Source organism: Rhinolophus hipposideros (assembly GCF_964194185.1).
Source record: "Rhinolophus hipposideros genome assembly, chromosome: 7".
In the NCBI taxonomy this organism is placed as follows: domain Eukaryota; kingdom Metazoa; phylum Chordata; class Mammalia; order Chiroptera; family Rhinolophidae; genus Rhinolophus; species Rhinolophus hipposideros.
Genome location: NC_138053.1, coordinates 53,102,494 through 53,113,322, shown reverse-complemented (window position 1 = coordinate 53,113,322; position 10,829 = coordinate 53,102,494). Strand labels below are relative to the sequence as shown.

The 10,829-nt window shown below is 42.0% G+C and overlaps 1 protein-coding gene across 4 annotated transcripts in view; it reads right to left on the bottom strand.

The window, feature by feature from the left end:
* Positions 1–507: 507 nt before the first annotated feature.
* The window catches only part of GFM2 (GTP dependent ribosome recycling factor mitochondrial 2), a 79,524-nt gene continuing 69,202 nt past the window's right edge, over positions 508–10,829 (bottom strand). For 3 of the 4 annotated variants that reach the window (XR_013993625.1, XR_013993626.1, XR_013993627.1), the window contains one exon: positions 508–1,585. The gene's annotated coding sequence lies outside the window, so the exon portion shown is untranslated. The remainder of the gene's footprint in view (positions 1,586–10,829) is intronic. The other variant, XR_013993628.1, reaches the window with a different exon arrangement.

Sequence of the window (10,829 nt, the reverse complement as noted above, 5' to 3'; positions counted from 1 at the left end):
CAAGGCTGCCCCACAACACACACACACATACACACACACACACACACACACACACACAGGCAATCAGAGCCTGCAGAGCTAGCCAGGGGGGCGTTAGGGTAGCTGGCTCTGGCAGCCAGAGTCATTGCAGTTAATTAGAAGGTAACTCAATGTGGTCAATTCTCAACTCAAATTTGTCAATCAAAGTAGGGATTTGAGGGGGGAGTGGAATTTTTAATTTCGCTTCTCTGAAATTAGCATCTCTGTCTTTGCTTCACACACATATGTAGGAAAAAGCTCTCGGGGCATCATGAAGATGTGTTCTCAGGCTAAAAGGGCCACCTTGCAAATTGACCTAAGCCAATGTGTCCACAGCAAGTGTTGTGTAATTAATTTGTTGTTGTTTTCATTATTCTTGTAAATGATGGTAGCCTTTGGCAGGAGAAACAGCTGGGTCTGTACATCCTCTCCCTGATACGCTTGTTACCAGGTTGTTTATTACAATGAAAGGGAATCTGGGACCAAATTCTGCTAAATGGGCCAGTGTTTATTAACAAGCAGATATAAAACGATCATACATTCTTGTGAGCTGGGGCAAGGTCCCCTCTGTCTTTAGGCATTCTAACTAGCTCTTTGCTTGAGAGGTTCACTCCAAGGAGGAACAAAGTTTGCGGCAGGATTAGCCAGCTTTCTAGTTGGGTCAGGAAACAGACTGCACGGGGATGAGGAAGAACACAGGTCAAGAGAACATCCAAGGGTCAACTGCTGCTCGGAAGGCTTCGGGCTGGGCTTGTTGGAGGCTAACACTTGCTTGGGTGACGGCAGCAAGGCTTGTAAGGTCTTTCTAGTCAGCCACAGATTTCAACTCTGCATTTCACCAGTGGGTAATCATGCCGGTCATTCCTTATGCTCGTTTACCAACCCTCTGTTGTTAGATCTATTTCAAAAACAATATTCAAATCCATAGTTTTGGAATGTATCTTCTTGATGGGTGTACTTCAGAAGCTCACGGATCTTCCCGGAAGTATGGATTCCTCACGAGAGGTCCTCAAATGCTGACTGCTCCTACCCACATCACACTGCTTACACTGGGTAATAGTCAAGTAAATAATCACAGGTTGTATAACATCCACTATCCACAGGGGAGGATTGGGTAGAGACAGAGGCTCTCAGAGGACAGACAACCTGCCCTCCACAAACGGATGGACTCTGGCTCTTTGATACCTACTCGTAAAATGTCTTGATGTGACCTGTTTGCAAGCTAGACCCAGCCCAGGCAGGGTTACTTGATGGAGACAGGGAACAGTTAGTTACCTGGTGGGAAGGGAGAGAGGGAGGGGAGGAGGGGGCTGCAGCAGTGTGTCTCTTCGCAGCTAGTTTTGTTTTGTTTTGTTTTTCTCTGCACACTTTGTCCCTTGATTTTGAATTCTGCTTTTTTCTTCTCAGTCCTTGTTCTGTTTACTTCTAACTTCTTGTCCATCTTTCTTCTGGATTGGGGGTTGCGGAGGGGAGTAGAGGGGGCAAGTAGTTCTTCCAAATTCAGGCCCTATGGCAGATGCTGCCTTCTTCTTTGCCAGGTAAGAGAATTCCAGAGAGGCAGCCTGCCCTGGTGGGTTGAGAACAGAATAGGAGGTTAGGCTGGGAGGAGTTCAAATCCTGGATCTCAAACTTTCTAGCAGCGCCTCTCTGAGCCTCCCTTTTCTCATCTGTAAAATAAAACCAATCCTGTGTATGTTGCAAGGTTGTCATAAGGGTTTGCGATACTGTGTGTAAAGCATCTGGTATATAGCGGGGCTTTTAATATGATAGCTTCTCTTAGCCCCCAGGAGACTCCTGCAAGTTGTGATCAAGCATAGGTCGCTGTAGTGTTCAAACTGGTTTTTACTCTTTGACTAATTTAACCGACAAAGGATCACGTCTCATTCTTTTTTAATTGTACACATATTTGAATGCAGCAAACGAGGTTGAACATTTTGTCCATATGTTCATTAACCAACTGCATTTCCTTATTTGGACACATCCTCTGGCAATTCTTCTATAAAATGTTTATTGATCTGTGTGAGTACTTTATATAGTAAATATGTTATGCCGTTACTAGCTGTATTTGTCACAATAGTTTTTGAAGTTCAAGAAGTACATTTTAATGTGGGATACTTTTTTGACATGCAAAAGTCTAATAGATTTTTTAAAACTACTGATTTTTTTTCTTTTATGAGCAACACCCAAATCTAAGCTAAGAGAGAGGCCTCCCTCTGCAAAGATTTAATGAGTGTTCACTTTTGACTTCTTCTAGGTTTTTAAAAACTTACCTCATCAATAAATCTGGAATTAATTTTTGGAGGGCTGAGATAATTATCGAAATTGATTTTCCCCACAGGGAGCTCATCAATTGTTCCTCTGCCACTTACTGACTACCCTTCTCTTTTGCCCGAATCTGAGACGCCTCCTCCAGCATGTATTAAATTCTTACATCTCACAGGGTCTGCATCAAGGCTATCAATTCTATGTCATTGATCTGTTTGCCTCTTCCTGGACCAGCCCCACACTGACTGGAGAATGCTGATAAGCAGAGTTGGGGGATGGACGGAGCCAAGGAGACTGATAGAGAAGAAAGGGAAGGATTTTCAGGACAGGCAGAGTGGTCAGAACAGAATTAGGGCAAAGGGGAAGTTCAAGGCCTCATAAAAGGATGAAAAGCAGCTATCTCACTTTGTCTGGAGACTGAGGCAAATGAGTAAGGGCCTGAGGAAAAGAAGAATGGGAAGGTAGTTGGGGATGCCAAGTGTGATGGGATAGAGCCTCAAGTAACAGGAACTTACCCCATGCAGAGCTAAAAGGGATTTACAGCTGTGGAGGTCGTGCTATTGCTGTCCTCTACGGCTAGGGCAGTACGGAAACACTGATGATAAAATGCCAACTGTAAGGAGGGACGACAGTGCCACACAAGCACGGCCAGTGAGATGCTGCAGGGACAGTAGAAATAAGTGTCTCCTCTTTCATCCTACCCAGAAGTGGCTGGAGTTCTGGAAATAACCCAAGTGTCTACCGAATAGTAAATGGAGAAACTCATTGTGGTATATCCATACAATGGTACTAGTCAGCAATAAATAGGAATGAACTATTGATAAACGCCGCAACACGCATGAATCTCAAAATAATTATGCTAAGTTAAAAAAAACAAAGAGCTAACCAAAGAAGAGAACATGATTCCATTTCTATATAATTCTAGAAAATGCAAACTAATCTATGGTGACAGAAAGCAGATCAGCAGTTGTCTGGATGGGAGGTGAGGCAGGGGTGGTATGGGGATAGAGAGGGCAGAGGCAGGAGGATTGGATCGCAAAAAGGCTGGAAGAAACATTTGGGGGTGATAGAAATGTCCCTTATCTTGATTGTGGTGATTGTTCTACTGTTACATACCTAAAACTCACCAAACTGTACACTTTAAATATACTCGTATGTAGTTTACTGCATGTCAATGACACTCAATAAAGTTGTAAAAAAAAATCACCTTCATCTTACACCTGCTGATTCTTATTTAATAGTTCTGGGCTGGAGCTCAAATCCTGGTGTGTTTCCTAAATTCCCAAGGTAAGCCTGATACATTATGAAATAGAACCCCTGGACCTAGTGATATCTGAGCTGTTTTCTGGTTCTCAGAGCCTGTCCCTTTGTAACAGGAAGATTCCTTGATGGATACTAGGAAAGTATTTCTCCACTCATGTGGAGTCTGGCACATTGGTAAGACTAGGACGTGGCCACTCTTTTGCTGTTGGTTATTTCTACTGCTCTTCTCACACTGGGACTTGAGGCTGATGAAGTCTGTGTGGTTTGTTCCCATAGAGGTCGCTGTGTGATTTCCCAGTGTATTCATTCAGTGCTTGTTCCCAGGCTATGCCTCCCACCCCAACCTGCTCTTGCCATGATGAACTGTTAAGGGGTCACCATGTCTCCCCTCATAGGCCTGCCTGTGATATACCTGCAGGCCCTTTAGGGTACATACCCCCTTGCTCAGATGGGCCAGCTCACGGCTCCGTCATCTAACCAGCTCATCTTCACCAAAAGGAAGCGGTTCCCATGCAGCACTATCTGGAGACATCTGGCGGAGTTTTCTGGTCCTTCACACACCACAGCACAGCACACAGGGCTTCATGCTGACACTGTCCAGAACACTTATACGAGCGCTCGCTGCTTACAGAGTCCAGTGAGAAGTGCCCCTGAGTCAACCTCACATTTCTCCTGGGGCCTCCTAACCTCTGAGGCAACAGACCAGACTGAATGCCTCTGGCAGGGAATGGAACCCAATGCCGATCTCTAATCCCCAAGAACTTTGCTCTTCCCAAGAAGGCAGACTTCCCCACCGCTCTAGACTTCTTCATGCTGGAGGGCAGGGCGGGTTGGCAATGTAGGCCCGGCAGCAGCACCCTCCTAGTAAACCCTGAACTGAGCAGCTAGTGCCTTTTCTTCTCACCAGAGAGATGTCCTCTCATACTCCCTGGTTCATTTACATTCATCAAATTGAGTCCCTTTTTTGCTGGCGCCCTCCACAACTAAGACTGAAAGGACAACAACTTGAAGCTGATCGGCATCTTCCACAACCAAGATTGAAAGGACAACAACTTGACTTGGAAAGAAAGAAAAAAAATTGAGTCCCTTTTCCATTACACTTCCCAGTCCCCTCCCCGTTCAGATTCCTATTGTAACATCTCACATTTCAGGACCAATTGTGGAGGGTGGAAGGAGGGTAAAGAAGGGACATTTTTAGGAGGGGTAGAAGACATGCAGTCACCAACATGACCTTTGCCCCACATGTACAGATTTTGATTTTAGAAGTCTGAAGAAGTCTATTGTGGATCTTTGCATTTTGCGGCATCCCAGCAGCCTTTGGTCACCAAAATGTTTCCAGATGGATCTGGAATTTTTTCAGCATCTTGGTATTTGGTCTGCATTAACAGGTTAAATGAGTAGCCAAATTATATAAATAAAATTCATCAATAGAAGAAGGTGCAGATGGAGAGTTGGGGAGAGAGAGAGAGAGAGAGAGAGAGAATGGATTCCCACCAGGTGGCAGTGTTTAATAGACAAGGGAGTTCAGAGTTGTTTCTATGGCTCCTCTTAGCAAACCAGAAAGAATGCTTTCCAGTTGCCACAGCAGATTTAACTCCAAACCCTCCTGTCATTGTGGGGAAGCCCAGTTTAGCGTTCCTAAGCCAAATGGAGTTCAATCTCAGTTTTCATGATTGCAGTGACAGAATCACAAATATTTCAGGGTTATTTATGGCTGTGTCATGAGAGCAGAAAAAGGTAGTCAGAGGGAAGAGCCACATCCAATAGCAGGAGCTGCCCCCACCACAGGCTCTGCATGCTTCTTTAGGAGTTAGGCTGCTCCGCCCACCAGTCTGCCCAGGCCCTAGACTGTCCGCCCATCTCAGTGAATTGCATAACGGTCCATGAGGATGCTGAATTCACTGATTCAGCTTTCATCCATTTCAAGCTCCTCCTTGTGCATCTCCCTGTAGTAACAGACTGGAAACTGCATTTCATAGACAGCCTTGCTGCTGGGATTGCATGTTTTTCACTTTATTCAATGTGGTTACTTGAGACTTGAATTCAGAAGTGAATTACGTGGTGACAAAGACAAGGGATGAGGTATCCCTTTTGTTAGTGCGAACTGGAGCTGAACTGGTATGATTCTAGAGTTAGAAGCTGTTAATGGAGGTTCCTCCCTCCAGCATATGGCTTCCTGGTCATGAAAGGAGCAGGTGCTCAAGGAACATCAGCCAAGTCAAGTTCTTCGGCTCTTACAAGATTGTATGAGCCACTTGATACCCTGTAGTTAATTCATTTCTGCTAAAACTAGCTGGAGTGGATTCTGGTCCCTAGTACCACTAAGCCTTGAATGACTGATAAATTATCTATCCACAAGCCTGAGCTAGAATTATGATAAATTTCCTAAATGCCTCTTTCCCCTCTCTGCCCATGGCTAACTGACCCACAAATATTGCCTAAATAAGTCATATTAAAGAAAAAATGATCCTGACACTTATTAAGATGGTAAGGAAAACTTTACCCAGGACTATTGCAATAAATGTCAAGACTATCACAACGGGAAAAAGAGATTGGGCTCAATTCCCTCCAAATACAACTGAGACAGCTGGGGATTTCTAGCCAATAAGCAGAGTGGGTGTAGGGTATCAATGGATGGAAAATTATTAAGAGGAAACATCAAGAGTAGGGGAGCCTCTAGCTACACTGACCTAATAGAATTCTTGCTGGCGGAGGAGGAGAAAGGCCAGGATGATCAGCTATCAAAGGAGAGTGGGTGGGATTCTCCCAAAACTGACTCACCAGAATTCTTGCTAAAACTGGGCTATGTTAGTCAAGAGAGCTCCAAGGTTCCTGACTAAAGTTTGGTCGAGAACATCTTTGTCAGTTGATAGATGAAAATGTGCTCAGCATAGGGCCACAATAGGCTGGACTAGTTCTCTTTTGCTCCCCCATTTTGCTAATAACTTAGGTCAGGTTGTGAGGGAGGAGAAAGCTCAGTGGGTTCAAGCAACGGAAAGCCTGGGTGCCTGAAGCTGGGCAATCAAGAGTGAAGTGATGCAGTCAGAGGGACCCGCAGATGCCAGATTTGGCGACACCATGCGGATCCCGTCAAGGAACTTGAATTTTATTCTAAGGACAATGGGAAACAAGCCACTGAAATGTTTTAAGTAAGAAAGTGACATGACCTAGTGTACGGTTCAGAAATAAGACTTTGGCCACTGTGTTTCCACACTGGTTGAAGTGGAGGGGTAAGGCTGGTGGTATAAGCAGCCAGTGGAAAGATCTTTCCAGGCCAATACCTAAAGTTCTTCTTCATTGTTTAATAATTTCGGGGTGGGGGAGGCGCAAACAAGGGGAGAAGTTCTATTAACACCAGCAACAAAAGAATGAAAGGCCTAGGAACATGCCTAACAAGAAATGAGAAAGCCTCGTGTAGACTATGAGACTTTGGTGACAAGCAAAAAACAACTTTATAAATTAAGAGAAAGTACTTCTAAGGGGGAAGACTCAATATCACAAAGACGTCAGTTCTCTCCAAATCAATCTAAAAAGTCAGTGCCATTCTAAAAATACCCAACAGTTTTTTTGGACCTTGGCAATCAAAGTTTACATCAAAGGAAACATTATTTAAAATGGCAAGAAATTTTAGAAACAAGAACAATATGTGTATGCCCTTCAAGATATCAAAGTATAATTCAAAATTATAATGGTTTAAGCAGTATAACATTGACAGCATAGCAATTGGCCCAGGAAAAGATATGTAGACCAACAAAACAGAATAAAGAGCCCCAAACAGAATTACACATCTTTATGAAAATTTAGATTCCCAGATAATAAAAAGCTGAAGTTTATCACCACCAAACCAGTATTACAAGAAATGTTAAACGGACTTCCTTAATAAGAAACACACACACACACACACACACACAATTAAGTTCATGAACTCATCCTAGAAAAAGTGCTACGTACCTCATTGCTGAATATCACTACAGTCACCTTCGAAGCACTCCCCTTCGGAAGCTATGTACCAACGCCAGTGCCTAGTCCACCCTTCAAAGCAATTTTGGAACTTTTTCTGGAATGGCCATCAGAGCTGTCATCGTATTACCCTTGATGTCCTGAATGTCATCAAAATGTTTTCCTTTCAATATTTCCTTTATCTTTGGGTAAAGAAAGCAGTCACTGGGGGCCAAATCAGGTGAGTACGGAAGGTGTTCCAATACAGGATTTGTTTACTGGCTAAAAACTCCCTCACAGACAGTGCCGTCGTGATGGTGCTTTGTCGTGAGGCAAGAGCCATGAATTATTGGTGAAAAGTTCAGGTCGTCTAACTTTTTCACGCAGCATTTCAGTATTTCCCAATAGTAAACTCAGTTAACTATTTGTCGAGTTGGTACAAATTCATAATGAATAATCCCTCTGATAGCAAAAAAGCTTAGCAACATCGTTGCAACAAGTTCGCAAACTTAATGATCAGACCTTGTATACAGAGGGAGCCAAAAAAATGTATACACATTTTAAGAAAGGAAAAAACTATTCAAATTGTAACACTCAATATACACCGATAACAAAAGATGAATACAAGTCATGTCTGACTTCTGTAATTACAAGAGGTGCTCAAAGTGGTTACCATCAGTGTCCAGACACTTCTGATTATGACGAACTACTGCTTGAGCAACACTGACCAAAGTGTCCACTTGTATGCATTTTCTTGGCACCCCTGATATGTGTGTGTGTAAAAAAATATTGCAAAGAAAAAAATTCTCACTGACAAAGGCAAACATAATAAAAGCAGTGGATCAACCAACACTAAAGCTAGTGTAAAGGTTAAAAGACAAAAGTAGGAAGATCGTGTGTAACTACAACAGTAAATTAATGATACACAAACAAAAACTAACACAAAAGAAGTTAAAATAATGACAAAAAAAGTGTGAAGGGGGTGACTAACAATGGTAGTGATTCTAGAATGTGTTTGAACCACATCTTAAAACAGACTGCTGTAAGCATAGCTTCAGGTATGAAGCACATGGCAACCATAAACCAAAAATCTACAAGAGATATACAAGAACTATAGAAAAAGAAATCCAAACACAACACTATAGAAAGTCATCAACATACAAAGGAAAAGAGCAAGAGAATAAAAAAGGAACAAAGAAGAACTACAAAAACAATCAGAAAACAATTAATAAAATGGCAATAACTACATACCTATCAATAATTATTTTAAATGTAAATGGATTAAATGCTCCAATCAAAAGCCGAATAGATAGGGGAGGCTGGTAAACTCAGTTGGTTAGAGCGCAGTGCTCTTAACTACAAGGTGGCCAGTTCGATCCCCACATGGGCCACTGTGAGCTGTGCCCTCGACAACAACTACTTGACTTTGAGTTAATGGGTCCTGGAAAAACACAGTTAAATAAATAAAAAGTTAAAAAAAATACACTTAAAAAATAAAAGACAAATGGATAAAGAAGTGGTACATATATACAATGGAATATTACTCAGCCATTAAAAAGAATGAAATCTTACCATTTGTGACAACATGGATGGACCTAGAGGGTATTATGCTAAGTTAAATTAGTCTGACAGAGAAAGACAAATACCATATGATTTCATTTATATGTGGAATCTAAAAAACAAAATAAATAAAACAAACAAACTCATAGATACAGAGAACAAATTGATGGTTGCCAGATTGCGAGGGGCGGAGGGGGAGGGGAGAGGGAAGGGAGCATTGGGAGGCTGTGTAAAAAAGGGGAAGGGACTAAGAAATACAAATTGGCAGTTACAAAATAGTCACGGGGATGTAAAATATAGCTTAGGGAATATTGTCAATAATTGTAATAACTATATATGGTGTCAGGTGGGTGCAAGACTTATCAGGCAGATCACTTCATAAGATATATAAATGTCTAATCACTATGCTGTCCACCTGAAACTAACATAATATTCAATGTCAACCATAATTGAAAAATTTTTTAAATTTCTGTAAGAAAACTTAGAATAAAGTATAGCACGTGTTTTAAACCAGTGAAGAAAGAATGGCTTATTCAATGTATGACTATTTTGATGACTGGCTAGCCATTTGGGAGAAAAAAAAGTTACAGCTGTTGAACAAATTCAAAAGGAGTCTTCAATAATTAAGATTTATTGAAGAGTCTTACAGTTTCCAAACTGGGAACACAGCTAGGCAAAAACCCAGGAATGTTCCATAGAAGAAAGAATAGAGATCAAGTCCAGGCACTTTCAGGAAAACGTGTCTAAACATGAAACCAAGGTGTGATTATAAAAGCCCTCAAGACCTCAGAAAGATCTAACATGGTGCCTCAGAGTATCTGTCAATGAGACAGGTCCCCTAACTATTTTAAGGGTGTGCCTGACAGATCCTTTCAATCAACCAAAAGAGTTTCTAAGGAAGTTATTATCCCTCAGCAGAAGCCTGAGGTAGAGAAGGGCATACCTTGAAGAGATCGGTGGGTGTAGGTTTTGTCTAATGGCATGAACCTTAGTGAGATGCACAGAGAATCAACAGTTTTTGTTTTGTAGTCAATTTACTGAATTGTATCAGCAGAAACACGGTCAGTTTGAACTGAAAAGGATAGAGATAGCACCAAATGAAAAAAAGGTCTTTGCACCCCCAAATCTCTACAAGTAAAAAGCAGGCAGAGAAATCTACTCAGCTGTAAATACCTTCTACTTTTCATGAAGAGGGAAAGATGAATCAGAACCAAAAGCCGAGAGACTGGAGTCAAGAGTCATAGAGAATTATTTCAGGCTCAGATACATAGGGCTGAGTCACTGTAGGACACTACCCAATTTTAAAGCTGTTTTGCCATCTTATTCTAACATTGCTTTATTCAATTGTCTTTAAACCAGACTTACCATTATAAACAATTATCTAATTAATGAGTTGAATAAAATCTTTGACACGTTTCATTCCATTTTGTAATAGTCATGTTTTTTGAAAATTATACTGACAATATTAATCCCTCATTATAAATATATTCCCTCTTTGTATCATCTGCCTCTTAACTTGGTCCACGGTCCTTCTGAAGTTTTAGGAAGTCCTTTCCCCGCCTCCACCCCCCCCCCCCCGCCCCCTTTCACGGAGTATCTTCTGCATAATTTCCAACCTCCCACCGGTCCAAACCTCTGCCCTGGGGAGTTCTGATGGGAGGCTTCATTAATTAAAGCTGAACTGCCGTTATCGCAAAACCTAGCAAATAAATCACCACCTCAGTTATGTGGGGTTTGGGGTGAGGGAAACGGGGTGCTCCTTGGCTTGAGTCCCGCAGTTTCAC